Source organism: Balaenoptera borealis (genome assembly GCF_965194805.1).
Source record: "Balaenoptera borealis genome assembly, chromosome: 10".
NCBI lineage: Eukaryota > Metazoa > Chordata > Mammalia > Artiodactyla > Balaenopteridae > Balaenoptera > Balaenoptera borealis.
Genome location: NC_138874.1, coordinates 115,396,741 through 115,411,322, shown reverse-complemented (window position 1 = coordinate 115,411,322; position 14,582 = coordinate 115,396,741). Strand labels below are relative to the sequence as shown.

The 14,582-nt window shown below is 45.6% G+C and overlaps 1 long non-coding RNA gene across 3 annotated transcripts in view; it reads left to right on the top strand.

The window, feature by feature from the left end:
- Nucleotides 1-14,582, top strand: part of LOC309635768 — a 45,800-nt gene that overhangs the window by 14,739 nt on the left and 16,479 nt on the right. For 2 of the 3 annotated variants that reach the window (XR_014248999.1, XR_014249000.1), the window contains exon 2: nucleotides 8,398-8,773. This is a non-coding gene — a long non-coding RNA (uncharacterized lncRNA). The remainder of the gene's footprint in view (nucleotides 1-8,397; nucleotides 8,774-14,582) is intronic. The other variant, XR_014249001.1, reaches the window with a different exon arrangement.

The following is a 14,582-nucleotide window of genomic DNA, read 5'->3' as shown; positions in this document are numbered from 1 at the left end:
TTGCTGACAATCCTTCAGCTCTACCATCTCCCATCTCCTCTCCCTCCTCCAGTCAGTAACTCTTTTTGCCTGTTCCCTCGATGCCAGCCCCTGTATGCCAGCTGTTGTACTGCACTGCTGTCCTTTTCAAGGGACTGTACTGTAAGATTAAAAATGTTTTATTTGTTGTTTTTGTTTGTATTTTATGTGTTATTTGTGTGACAAGTATTATAAACCTATTACAGTACAGTACTATACAGCTGATTGTGTTAGTTAGGTACCTAGGCTAACTTTGTTGCACTTATGAACAAATTGGACTCACAAACGTGCTCTCGGAATGGAACTCGTTTGTATGTAGGGGACTTAGTGTATATTTTTTGGAAATTAAGCCCTTGTCAGTCGCATCATTTACAAATATTTTCTCCCAGTCTATACGGCCTATTTTTAAAGAAAGGAAGAAACGGGACCTACAGTTTTAAGATACACTGAACACTTAAACATCATTCTGTCTGCTGTGCTTGCCCTACTTTCATGGGTCTAGCTCACCTGGGAAGCCCTCCATCCTTTGAGGACCTGCCTGCCACTTACCAGGGGATCACCAGGAGCCACATCTGTTTCACCTGATGCACCTTCCAGGCCACAGTTGACTGCATGGGTGAGGGGAGCAATGAAACTGACCCAAGCTACCCCCTGGATTCTTCTCCCATCTTCCTTTTTGGAATAGAACCCTGTCAGTTCCAGCTGACACAGTGACATTGGTGGCAGTTGCCATGGACCAGAGATGGAGGCCCCACTTGGGAGTCAGCCCGCTAGGCTGGGCGCCCTTGTCCAGCCTGAGACTGTCAGCCCAACGTTAATTCTTACACTGTTAAGAATTAACATTTAGTTTCCCAGGACATGTGACCAGGTACCACAGGCTGGTGGCTTAAAATGATAGAAATGTATCGTCTCACAATTCAGGAGGCCAGAGTCCAAAATCAAGGTGTGGGCGGGGCCAGGCTCCCTCTGGAGGCTCTAGGAGAGCATCCTGCCTGCCTTCCTCCTAGTTGCTGGTGGTTCTAGGTGGTCCCTGGGCTTCCTCCGTCACTCCAATCTCTGCCTCTCTCCTCACCCAGCCTCCTTTCTCCCTCTGTGTGTGTCCTGGTGTCTTTGACACCTGTCATTGATTGATATACATCTTTGCACACTTAGCCAATTATTTCCTTAGCCTCAATTCCTAGAAGTAAAACTGCTGGACTTTTGGCCACATCCTCCAATTGGCCCACGCAGGATGGTGCCTCTGACTGCAGGGCCCAGGGGGCCAGGCTCCCCATACCTCCCACCCCCATCATCATTGGCTGTTCTCCCCCTCCTCCTCCCGCTCTTCCTCACCCCTCCCCCTCCTTGCTCTCCTCCTTCCCTTCCTCTTCCTCCTCCTCCTCCTTTTTTCAATTTTGCCAGGCTGAGGGGTAAAAAAGTTAATTTGCTGTTTTATTTGACAATTTTTCATTTCTCCTTTGGTGAGATGCTTTATATCCTTTATTCTTTTTTTCTATTGAGATATTTAGGAATTTTTCTCGTTAATTTGAGAAAGTTTCTCTTTATTAAGAATGTCAACCCTTCTGTCCTCCATATCTGTTGTAGATATTTTCCCCAGGTTGAGGCAAACTTTCTTTAGGTGAGAAATTCTAGGAGAGGTGTGTGGCATGAATCCTCATATGGGGACGTTAGGTGACATAATGGACATGAATGTCTTTCATTGCAGTTTCCAAATCCTACAGATGTGCTCTTCGATGGCTGTTTTTTAATATAGATCCTCTATAAAGTCCAAGGGAATAAGACTAAATCACAAACAAGTGAAGACATTTTTACAGGAAACAAGGACATTGACGTCTGTGTCCATGGCTTTTCCCCCACATTTTTAAAAATTATAAAAGTAATACGCACAAAGTAAAAATATTAAAGCAGTGTAGACTGATATGAAATGAAAAAGAAACATTTCCCACCCCATTCCCCCTCTAAGGAGAGAACAATTTTAACCGTTATGTTTTCAGATCTTGTTACCGCCATAATTCTAAATAAAATGCTTCCACTCTGTCCCTGCATTTGTCCATTTTAAACAATTTCTATTTGACTTCTCAGTATGAAAGAGAAGTTTAAGTCATTTCAACTTCATCCATTCCCCGCTTAATTTTGGTGTATTATTTTGAGCCCTTCCGTGTTTTCATGAATAGCGTAGAATCCCGTGTATGGACCTCCACTTCCGTGACCAGCTTTGGACACACTCTCCTGTCTCCCTTCTGTGTCAGGCGAAGAAGTGGGGAATCCTCTCTCTGCACTGTTCCCCCAACTTGTGTCAGTGATGCCCTGTCACTTACATTGGAGTATAATTGCTTTACAATGTTGTGTTAGTTTCTGCTGTATAACAGAGTGAATCAGCTATATGTGTACATATATCCCCATATCTCTTCCTTCTTGCGTCTCCCTCCCTCCCACCCTCCCTATCCCACCCCTCTAGGTGGTCACAAAGCACCGAGCTCATCTCCCTGTGCTATGCGGCTGCTTCCCACTAGCTATCTGTTTTACATTTGGTAGTGTGTATATGTCCATGCCACTCTCTCACTTCGTCCAGCTTACCCTTCCCCCTCCCCATGTCCTCAAGTACATTCTCTATGTCTGTGTCTTTATTCCTGTCCTGCCTCTAGGTTCTTCAGAACCTTTTGTTGTTGTTGTTTAGATTCCGTATATATGTGTTAGCATGCGGTATTTGTTTTTCTCTTTCTGACTTATTTCACTCTACCTGCCAGACTCTAGGTCCATCTACCTCGCTACAAATAACTCAATTTCATTTCTTTTTATGGCTGAGTAATATTCCATTGTATATATGTGCCACATCTTCTTTATCCATTCATCTGTCGATGGACACTTAGGTTGCTTCCATGTCCTGGCTATTGTAAATAGTGCTGCAATGAACATTGTGGTACATGACTCTTTTTGAATTGTGGTTTTCTCAGGGTATATGCCCAGTAGTGGGATTGCTGGGTCATATGGTAGTTCTATTTTTAGTTTTTTAAGGAACCTCCATACTGTTCTCCATAGTGGTTATATTAATTTACTTTCCCACCAGCAGTGCAAGAGGGTATCAGGTGGTGATGAGAGCTGTGGAGAAAACTAAAGCTGGGAGAAGAGGGAGGGAGGTGAGGGGTTGCAATTTAATAAATGGCTAGGGGAGAATTTATAACACTTACTCTGTCCTCAATCAGTTAACTGTGTCTCCCCCTGTAATTGCCACTATGTTGAGTCTATAATTCTAAAGCTAGTAAAAATATATTATGATTTTATAAATATTATTCCTTTCCTATACCACTGAGCCTGACCTCTGGCAAGGGGATGACCCAGGACTCGTGCTGAAATGGATGTATAATTTTTACTCTCATTCAATTGCTCCAAATCACATCAGGGTGCTTCATCTGGGCCCATGACACTCATCTGTAACTCTTTATCCTGGCATTGCTAACTGCCTTTCTTTTTCCATATTGATGGAACAAGCATGCTTCCACATCAGGAAGGCCAGCCAGCTTCCCTTTTGGAGCGCTAGTTTTTGTACTGGCTGTTTTCTAGGCTCTCAGACTAGAATTTACTTTCATGTTTCACTCTTGGGTTAATGCAACTGTTTTCTTGGATTCCATTTCTTTCTTTTTCTTGAATTCCTTTTGTCGTTGTTGGCTTTGTTAGAGTACATCCTCAAGAAAATTTTTCTCAGAAAGGGCACAAAAGGAGAATTAACAGATTACTTCCCCCACATTTGCATATCTGGAAATTCAAATGTAATTGATGATTCGGCTGAGGATAGATTCTGAGTTCAAAATACCCACCTCCTGACTTTAAAGGTTGACTCCATTGTTTTCTGGGACCCACTGGGACTGATGAGAAGCCTGTTGCTGATTGGATCCTCATTTCTCTGTGGTTAACCTCTCCTTTCCCTCTCTAAATACTCCAGAGATCTGTCCTTTACCCTTGATATCCTGAAATTCCACAAGGCTGGTACGGAGTCTAAGTCTCCTTTTGGGTAGAGGAATCAGAATCTCACAGGGATTGGGTGCCCCTGAAACATGAGTACAGCTACCATGGCTACCACACTGTGAGAGGGTCGGTGCAGTGGGAACAAAGTCATACTAAGGTGTGAGTGGCTGATAGGACAACTGCTCCCAGGAGGGGTGAGGAGGAGCTACTTATTTTTCATTTATTTATTATTTTTTAAATTTTTATTTTACATTGAAATATAGTTGATTGACAATGTGTTAGTTTCAGGTGTACAGCAAAGTGATTCAGTTATACATATACATGTATCTCTTCTTTTTTAAGTTCTTTTCCATTCAGGATATTACAGAATATTGAGCAGAGTTCCCTGTGCTATACATATATATCCTTTTTGGTTACCTATTTCAAATATAGTAGTGTGTATATGTCAATCCCAACCTCCCAGTCTATCCCTCCCCTCCACCCTTCCCCCCTGGAAACCACAAGTTTGTTCTCTAAGTCTGCATGTCTGTTTATGTTTTGTAAATAATTTCATTTGTATTTTTTTTTAGATTCCATATATAAGCAATATCATATGATATTTGTCTTTCTCTGTCTGACTTACTTCACTTAGTATGATAATCTCCAGGTCCATCCACGTTGCTGCAAATGGCATTATTTCATTCTTTTTTTTATGGCTGAGTAATATTCTACTGTGTATATGTACCACCTCCTCTTTATCCATTCATCTGTTGATGGACGTTTAGGTTGCTTCCATGTCTTGGCTATTGTAAACAGTGCTGCAATGAAATTGGGGTGCATGTATTTTTTCGAATTACGGTTTTCTCCAGACATATGCCCAGGAGTGGGATTGCTGGATCAATGGTAGCTCCATTTTTAGTTTTTTAAGGACCCTCCATACTGTTCTCCGTAGTGACTGCACCAATTTACATTCCCACCAAGAGCGCAGGAGGGTTCCCTTTTCTCCACACCCTCTCCCGTGGGCACGGAGCTCCCAGTCTGCGGCGGGCTGCTGGGCATCGGCTAACAGCACGGCACTCTCTCCGGAACAGCTCAGAGGGGCCTACCGCTGACCCTGGCACCCGGGCCACTAAAACCTGGGTGCCATTTTTGCTCTCCCCCATCTCCCGGTGTCACTCCCTCCGTCTGGGTTGCCCTCTGGGACCTGGGTGCGGGCTGGACACCTTGCCTCACCGTGGAAGCCCAGCCTGGCTGAAGGGCAGAGAGGAAATTCCCGCACACTTCGCGGGTGGCCAGGCCCTGTCTTTGCGGGCAGCTGTACCCACTGGCTCGGGAGTGCCTGCCGCAAGTGTCTGCGGGCCAGCCCTGGCCTCGGAACCCAGCCTGGGGAAGAGAGCCCAAGCCCACTGCTGGCAGAGCCTGGCTCGCCCGGCAGGACGGCCTGGGCAGCTGGCCTCCACTCCCGCACCGGCCTCTTCTCCACCGAGGACAGACGTGCCACCTCGCAGCCGGGCCAGGGGCTGCGGGGGGAGTCTTGGCCCAGACCTGTTGCCACCACTTCTTGAGGAAAGCCGGTCCTTTCCCCCACCGTGCCCAGGTGAAGGCGGCCTCTCTGCTCAGGGTCACAGGGAGAGGCTGGGCCCCTGGCAGGAGGGGACCCAGACCCACCTTGGGGACAAACACGCAGGCTCATGGTTTCTGGGACAATGGCCATAACCTCCACTTCTCCGCAGGCTGGGGACAGTGTGCTGCGTGGGTGCATGTTCGTGGGTGTCTTGGGCAGCTGTTTGATCTGAATGGGATGAGCTTCCCCGCTATCCTCCCAAGACCTCTGTGAGCTGCGCTGGGGCCAGCGCCCGCCTGAGGGCTTCGGGGCCTGGGCTGTCTCCTGAGCTGAGGGCGGTCAGGAGGGGGGACGGGGCACGGCCCTCACGGGTCCGGGTCCCAGTCCACACCCTGGAATAGTCCTCAGCCATCAAAGGGAGGGGACACCTATCCTGCCACAGCCTGGAGGAACCTCGAAAGCGTGGTGCAGAGGGAAAGGAGCCAGACACTGACGGCCACGTCTCGCGTGGTCTCGTTTGTATGAAGCGTCCAGAACAGGCAGATCCACAGACGCAGAAAGCAGACTGGCGAGGACTAGGGGCTGGCGGGAGCTGGGTAAACTGAGGCACGGTACATTTTTTCAAGAGTCTATTTGAACAAACATCGATTTGAAACTGGAGGTTGATTGGAGCCCCCCCAGGCCCGCCCGACAGGAGCGGGGAGGGGTTTTTATAGAGAAGACTCGGAGAGCAAGAAAATTTGGCCACAGCTTAAGCAGCTGCCGTATTTGGGAGAGACCCCCCCAGCTGTTTGTGTTTGGTGTTTTCAGGTCTCATCTTCCCCGATTCGAGTGCAGTGACTCGGCTTAGGCGTCGGTTGGCTTTTGTGGCTACCTGGCATCAGAGCCACTGTCTGACGACCTCCTTGTTTAATTACTGTCACAGGGGACTGGGAAGCAATGCTTAACGGGTGCAGGGTTTCCTTTGGGGGCTTGAAAATTCTCTAGAACTGGATAGAGCACAACTCTGAATGCACTAACATGCACTAAACGCTACTGAACTGGGTGCTTTAAATGGCTAAAATGGTTAATTTTATGTTACGTGGGTTTTATCTCAATTTATAAAGAAGCTCAGTGGCCTAGCTGTGGGCCTGGGGACAGGTCTCAGGGCCACAGGGACCTGGCCTCAGGGTTGCTGGACACCGGGGTGTGAGGGTGACGGAGGGGCAGTGGCCTGCAGAGAGGGCCCAGGTGGCCAGCACACCTGGGTCCTGCAGCCTCGGGGGCAGCCAGTGTCCAGGCCTGCAGGCCACCTGGAAGCCTGAGCTCACCGTCGAAGCCGTGGCCTGAGCTCCTTGTGCGGGCCCAGGGGCCAGCTGCAGGGTCCCTGGACACATGCCCCAGGAGGGCGCGCTGCAGGGCGCTGCTCGGGCCGAGCGGGGTGCGGAGCCGGGGAGCCTCATCCCTCCTGCTGGGACAGACCTGCACCTCGGTCGGAGGGAAGGGCAGGCCTAGGGTGGATGGGTCAGAGACTTAAGCCAGGTGGCCAGCTCTTCCCACCCGGGGCTGAGCTGGTGAAGAAGCTGCTCCTGATCTGAACCAAAAGCGCTTCAGGCCGGTAATGGCATTCCTAGAAACCTAGCTCATGGAAACCAGCAGAGAGCCAGTCAGCGACTCATACACAAAGAGCTCCTTGGAGCTTTGTGTGCGGTGCAGATAAGTACACAGAGTCTGTGCATCCACTGATACGGGTCAGGGCAAGTCCGTGTAACACAGCATTGGATGAACATCAAAATATTGGTATGTTAATTATCAAAATGCCCACAAAACGTTAAATGGAAAAGCCAGTCAGTGGATATTATTGAGTGCCTACTACATGCCATGCAACGTATTAGACTGGGGACAACCATGGTGGCCAAGACACAGAGTCCCCCGCCTCCCAGTTGTGGGACATGGTCCAGTGGAGAAGATAGGCAAACTCTAAACGGAGAGAAGGACCTGAGCTGTAACAGCCTGGCAGGTTGTCATCTGCAAGAGGCTGTTTTTTGGTGCTTTAAAAATCATAGAAGGAGAAGCAGGCCTGAGATGAGGATGGAGGTGTTAGACTTGGTGTTGGGTGCAGGTGGCACCTAACACCTTGTCCCAGGTGACAAGGGACATCCAGGGGGAAAGGCCTCTGGTCCATTCAGAATTTGGCCCTGGGCCTGCAGTGGTCGCCGGGCCAGGGTTCGAGTCTTGGAGGACAGGAGAGTGCCTTGAGGTGGCTATGAATGGAGTTGTCTGGACAGAAGCGGGTGAGGCGAGATTGAAGGACGGAGGCATGGGGGCCGCTAGCATTTCTGGGGGGAGAAGGGACTTGCAGCCAAGGAGCCCAGGAGTGAGGCCGAGGGGACACATGACCCACAGCAGCACTGGGCACTTTTTGGTCAGTGAACAGAGGGGACGCATGACCTCAACTGACCTCACGTCCCACAAGTGCACCAGGGTCTCTGGACTAGGATGGATGGGCCTGGGGGCTATGTCAGGTGAAGATGGAGGAGGGAGAGGTGGGGTGAGGACGGTGCCCGATTCCTAGCCTGGAGGACAGAACCAGTGGTTCAGCCATGGTCAAAATGTCCATGGCGGTTCCGGTTTAGGATGGGACAGATGAGTTCAGATTAAGACAGGACAAATGTCCAAAGGAGATGGGGAAGTCTGGCCAGAGCTATGGATTGGGAGTGTGTCAGGCTGACTAATGGCTGCCCCAAAGATGTCAGGTCCCAACCCCTGGATCCTGTAATTGTACCTTATAAGGAACAAGTGTGTTTGCACAGGTTTAAATTAACGATCTGGAAATGGGGAGCTTATCCTGGATTGTCCAGGTGAGCCTTAATTGCAGCCACATCTCCTCATAGGAGGGAGGCGGAGGGAGATATTTTGCAGACAGAAGAGGAGAAGGCCATCTGATTGCACCTGCGGAGATTAGAGGGTTGCGGCCACGAGCCAGCGAAGCCGGCAGCCTCCAGGAGCTGGGAGAAGCGAGGAACGCTAATGGATTTTCCCGAGATTCCAGAGGGAGCGCGGCCCTGCTGACACCTGACTTCAGCCCGGTGGTACTGATTTCCTACTTCTGGCCTCCAAAACTGTAAGGGAACAAATTCCTGTTGTTTTGAGCCACCCGGTTTGTGGTGATGTATGGCAGCCGCCCCAGGACACTCATGCGGGAGCCTTCCAGACTAGGGGCTGCTGGACGTGGATGAGGCACAGACTCTCCTGGGAGCACATCTCAGGGTGCGTCTCCCGAGAATGGATGGGGACAGGGGTTCACCTGGGATACAGCACAGGGGAACGGGGAAGCCAGGCGGGAACAGCAGGGCATCAGCACAGGAGGCCTGAGTGTGCAATGACCACCGGGCCGCAGAGCTCACACCTGCACAGGAAGCGGGCGTCTCCCTGCAGACTGCCACTGGCCAAAGCTGCCTCCTGGGAGTTGGTCCTCTGGTCTGTCCCACGTGCAGGCCAGGTGGTGCCTGTGGCCAAGGTCATCTGGGGGGCTGGCCCACGCAGTGCTGAGATGTGCGCGGGCAGGAACGGCTCTGCCCGGGTGGGAGGAGGGCACGGGGCACTGGGTGCAGTGGACACTGCCCTTTCAGACAAAGAGGGCCCAGGAGCCCGGCCAGGGAGGGAGGGAGGGTACATCCCTCATGGGGCCCAGACTGAAGGGCCTGCAGAGGCGGTGGAGGGGGGTGGTACTAAGAGCTGGGCCAGCTCCCTGTGCCAGAATCCCAGCTTCCACACTGCTGGCTGGTGACCCTGGGGGAGCCGTCTGTCCTTGTTCAGCCTCAGTATCCTCATCTAAAATGGGACAAGGAGAACGTCCACCCTGCAGGGCTCCTATGGGGACCGGAAGGCACACAGCACGTGCCCAGAAAACATTACTGATCCTTATGACTGTTAACTTGCTGTTGAGATCAGTGTAGGTTCACATGCAGTTGTAAAGAACAGTACAGAGAGACCCTGTGTCCGCTCTACCTGGTCTCTCCTCGTGACGACGTCTCACACAACTGGTGCAGCATCACTGCCAGGAAACCCGCGGCGATGGAGGCCGGGCACAGTGCGTTCCCACCAGCCCAGGGAGCCACACTTCTGTCCTGCCCCCGCCCCTCCTTACCCCTGGGAACCACTGACATGTCACCTCATTCTATAACTTTGTCACATCAAGAATGCCATATACATGGAATCGTACGGTGTGTGAACTCTGGGATCTTCTCTCCTTTCCATGGCTGGGTAGTTTTGTATGGTGTGCATGGCCGCAGCTGGTTTAAGCATCCACCCGTTGAAGGTCATCTGGGCTGTTCCCCGATTTTGGCTATTATGAATAGAGCTTGTGAGGTGATACCTCATTGTAGTTTTGATTTGCATTTCTCTGATAATTAGTGATGCTGAGCAGCTTTTCATGTGCCTCTTGGCCATCTGTATGTCTTCTTTGGAGAAAGGTCTATTTAGATCTTCTGCCCATTTTTTGATTGGGTTGTTTGTGTTTTTGATATTGAGCTGCATGTGCTGTTTATATATTTTGGAGATTAATCCTTTGTATGTTGATTTGTTTGCAAATATTTTCCCTCATTCTGAGGGAATGTCTTTTTGTCTTGTTTATAGTTTCCTTTGCTGTGCAAAAGCTTTTAAGTTTCATTAGGTCCCATTTGTTTATTTTTGTTTTTATTTCCATTACTCTAGGAGGTGGGTCAAAAAAAATCTTGCTGAAAAAAAAAAAAAAAAGATCTTGCTGTGATTTATGTCAAAGGGTGTTCTTCCTGTGTTTTCCTGTAAGAGTTTTATAGCGTCCGGTCTTACATTTAGGTCTTTAATCCATTTTGAGCTTATTTTTGTGTATGGTGTTAGGCGCTGTTCTAATTTCATTCTTTTACAAGTAGCTGTCCAGTTTTCCCAGCACTGCTTATTGAAGAGACTGTCTTTTCTCCATTGTATATCCTTGCCTCCTTTGTCATAGATTAGTTGACCATACGTGCATGGGTTTATCTCTGGGCTTTCTATCCTGTTCCATTGATCTATATTTCTGTTTTTGTGCCAATACCATATTGTCTTGATTATTGTAGCTTTGCAGTGTAGTCTGAAGTCACGAAGTCTGATTCCTCCAGCTCCATTTTTTTTTTTTCTTTCTCAAGATTGCTTTGGCTGTTTGGGGTCTCTTGTGTCTCCATACAAATTTTAAGATTTTTTGTTCTAGTTCTGTAAAAAATGCCACTGGTAGTTTGATAGGGATTGCATTGAATCTGTAGATTGCTTTGGATAGTATAGTCATTTTCACAATATTGATTTTTCCAATCCAAGAACATGGTATATCTCTTTATCTGTGTCATCTTTGATTTCTTTCATCAGTGTATTATAGTTTTCTGAGTACAGTTCTTTCACCTCCTTACGTAGGTTTATTCCTAGGTATTTTATTCTTTTTGTTGCAATGGTGAATGGGATTGTTTCCTTAATTTCTTTTTCTGATCTTTCATTGTTAGTGTATAGGAATGCAAGAGATTTCTGTGCATTAATTTTGTATCCTGCAACTTTACCAGACTCATTGATTAGCTCTAGTAGTTTTCTGGTGGCATCTTTAGGATTTTCTATGTATAGTATCATGTCATCTGCAAACAGTGACAGTTTTACTTCTTCTTTTCCAATTTGTATTCCTTTTATTTCTTTTTCTTCTCTGCTTGCCATGGCTGGGACTTCCAAAACTATGTTGAATAATAGTGGCGAGAGTGGACATCCTTGTCTTGTTCTTGATCTTAGAGTAAATACTTTCATTTTTTCACCATTGAGAATGATGTTTGCTGTGGGTTTGTTGTATATGGCCTTTATTATGTTGAGGTATGTTCCCTCTATACCCACTTTCTGGAGAGTTTTTATATAAATGGGTGTTTACTTTTCTCAAAAGCTTTTTCTGCATCTATTGAGATGATCATATGGTTTTCATTCTTCAATTTGTTAATATGGTGTATCACACTGATTGATTTGCATATATTGAAGAATCCTTGCATCCCTGGGATAAATCCCACTTCATCATGGTATATGATCCGTTTAATATGTTGTTGGGCTCTGTTTGCTAGTATTTTGTTGAGGATTTTTGCATCTATATTCATCAGTGATATTGGTCTCTAATTTTCTTTTTTTTTGTAGTATCTTTTTCTGGCTTTGGTATCAGGGTGATGGTGGCCTTGTAGAATGAGTTTGGGAGTGTTCCTTCCTCTGCAATTTTTTGAAGAGTTTGAGAAGGATGGGTGTTAGCTCTTCTCTAAATGTTTGATGGAATTCACCTGTGAAGCCATCTGGTACTGGACTTTTGTTTGTTGGAAGATTTTTAATCACAGTTTCAATTTCATTACTTGTGATTGGTCTGTTCATATTTTCTATTTCTTCCTGGTTCAGTCTTGGAAGGTTATACCTTTCTAAGAATTTGTCCATTTCTTCCAGGTTGTCCATTTTATTGGCATACAGTTGCTTATAGTAGTCTCTTACGATGCTTTGTATTTTTGTGGTGTCTGTTGAAACTTCTCCTTTTTCATTTCTAATTTTATTGATTTGAGTCCTCTCCCTCTTTTTCTTGATGAGTCTGGCTAAAGGTTTATCAATCTTGTTTATCTTCTCAAAGAACCAGCTTTTAGTTTTATTTAGTTTTAGTTTTATCTTTGCTATTGTTTTCTTTGTTTCTATTTAATTTATTTTGGCTCTGATCTTTATGATTTCTTGCCTTCTACTAACTTTGGGTTTTGTTTGTTCTTCTTTCTCTAGTTCCTTTAGGTGTAAGTTTAGATTGTTTATTTGAGATTTTTCTTCTTTCTTGAGGTAGGATTGTATTGCTATAAACTTCCCTCTTAGAACTGCTTTTGCTGTGTCCCATAGTTTTTGGATTGTTGTGTTTTCATTGTCATTTGTCTCTAGGTATTTTTTGATTTCCTCTTTGATTCTTCAGTGATCTCTTGGTTATTTAGTAGCGCATTGTTTAGCCTCCATGTATTTGTGTTTTTTACATTTTTTTTCCTGTAATTGATTTCTAATCTCATAGCATTGTGGTCAGAAAAGATGCTTGATATGATTTCAATTTTCTTAAATTTACCAAGGCTTGATTTGTGACCCAAGATGTGATCTATCCTGGAGAATGTTCCATGAGCACTTGAGAAGAAAGTATAATCTGTTTTTGGATGGAGTGTCCTATAAATATCAGTTAAATCTATCTGGTCTATTGTGTCATTTAAAGCTTGTGTTTCTTTATTAATTTTCTGTCTGGATGGTTGGTGAAAGTGAGGTGTTAAAGTCCCCCACTATTACTGTGTTACTGTCAGTTTCCTCTTTTATAGCTGTTAGCATTTGCCTTATGTATTGAGGTGCTCCTATGTTGGGTGCATATATATTTACAACTGTTATATCTTCTTCTTGGATTGATCCCTTGATCATTATGTAGTGTCCTTCCTTGTCTCTTGCAACATTCTTTAATTTAAAGTCTGTTTTATCTGATACGAGTATTGCTACTCCAGCTTTCTTTTGATTTCCATTTGCATGGAATATCTTTTTCCATCCCTTCACTATCAGTCTGTATGTGTCCCTAGGTCTGAAGTGGGTCTCTTGTAGACAGCATATATATGGGTCTTGTTTTTGTATCCATTCAGCCAGTCTGTGTCTTTTGGTTGGAGTGTTTAATCCATTCATATTTAAGGTAATTATTGATATGTATGTTCCTATTACCGTTTTCTTAATTGTTTTGGGTTTGTTTTTGTAGGTCGTTTTCTTCTTTTGTGTTTTCCACTTAGAGAAGTTCCTTTAGCATTTGTTGTAGAGCTGGTTTGGTGGTGGTGAATTCTCTTAGCTTTTGCTTGTTTGTAAAGCTGTTGATTTCTCTATCAAATCTGAATGAGATCCTTGCTGGGTAGAGTAATCTTGGTTGTAGGTTATTCCTTTCATCACTTTAAATATGTTGTGCCGCTCCCTTCTGGCTTGTAGAGTTTCTGCTGAGAAATCAGCTGTTAACCTTATGGGAGTTCCCTTGTATGTTATTTGTCATTTTTCCCTTGTTGCTTTCAATAATTTTTCTTTGTCTTTAATTTTTGCCACTTTGATTACTATGTGTCTCGGCGTGTTTCTCCTTGGGTTTATTCTGTATGGGACTCTCTGCGCTTCCTGGACTGGGGTGGCTATTTCCTTTCCCATGTTAGGGAAGTTTTCGACTATAATCTCTTCAAATATTTTCTTGGGTCCTTTCTCTCTCTCTTCTCCTTCTGGGACCCCTATAATGCGAATGTTGATGTGTTTAATGTTGTCCCAGAGGTCTCTGAGGCTGTCTTCATTTCTTTTCATTCTTTTTTCCTTATTCTGTTCTGTGGCAGTGATTTCCACCATTCTGTCTTCCAGGTCACTTATCTGTTCTTCTGCCTCAGTTATTCTATTGATTCCTTCTAGTGTATTTTTCATTTCAGTTATTGTATTGTTCATCTCTGTTTATTTGTTCTTTAATTCTTCTAGGTGTTTGTTCTTTAATTCTTCTAGGTCTTTGTTAAACATCTCTTCCATCTTCTTGATCTTTGCCTCCATTCTTTTCCCAAGGTCCTGGATCATCTTCACTATCATTTTTCTGAATTCTTTTTCTGGAAGGTTGCCTATCTGCACTTCATTTAGTTGTTTTTCTGGGGTTTCACCTTGTTCCTTCATCTGGGACGTAGTCCTCTGCCTTTTCATTTTGTCTATCTTTCTGTGATTGTGGTTTTCCTTCCACAGGCTTCAGGATTATAGTTCTTCTTGCTTCTGCTGTCTGCCCTCTGGCAGATGAGGCTATCTAAGAGGCTCATCCCAACATATTTTGATTAAATCCAATTTATCCATTTTTTTTTTGCTATTTTTGGCTTGTGTTTTTGTTACAAGTCTTAGAACTATTTTACTACCCTAAATTCCCAAGATTTTCTCCCATGTTTGTTTCACAAAGTTTTGTAATTTTTCATTTTACTTTAAGTCCATGATCCATTTTGAATTACTCTTTGTGTAAGGTTTGAGACTTTGGTGAAGGTTCACGTTTGCCTGTGAATGTCTACTTGGTTCA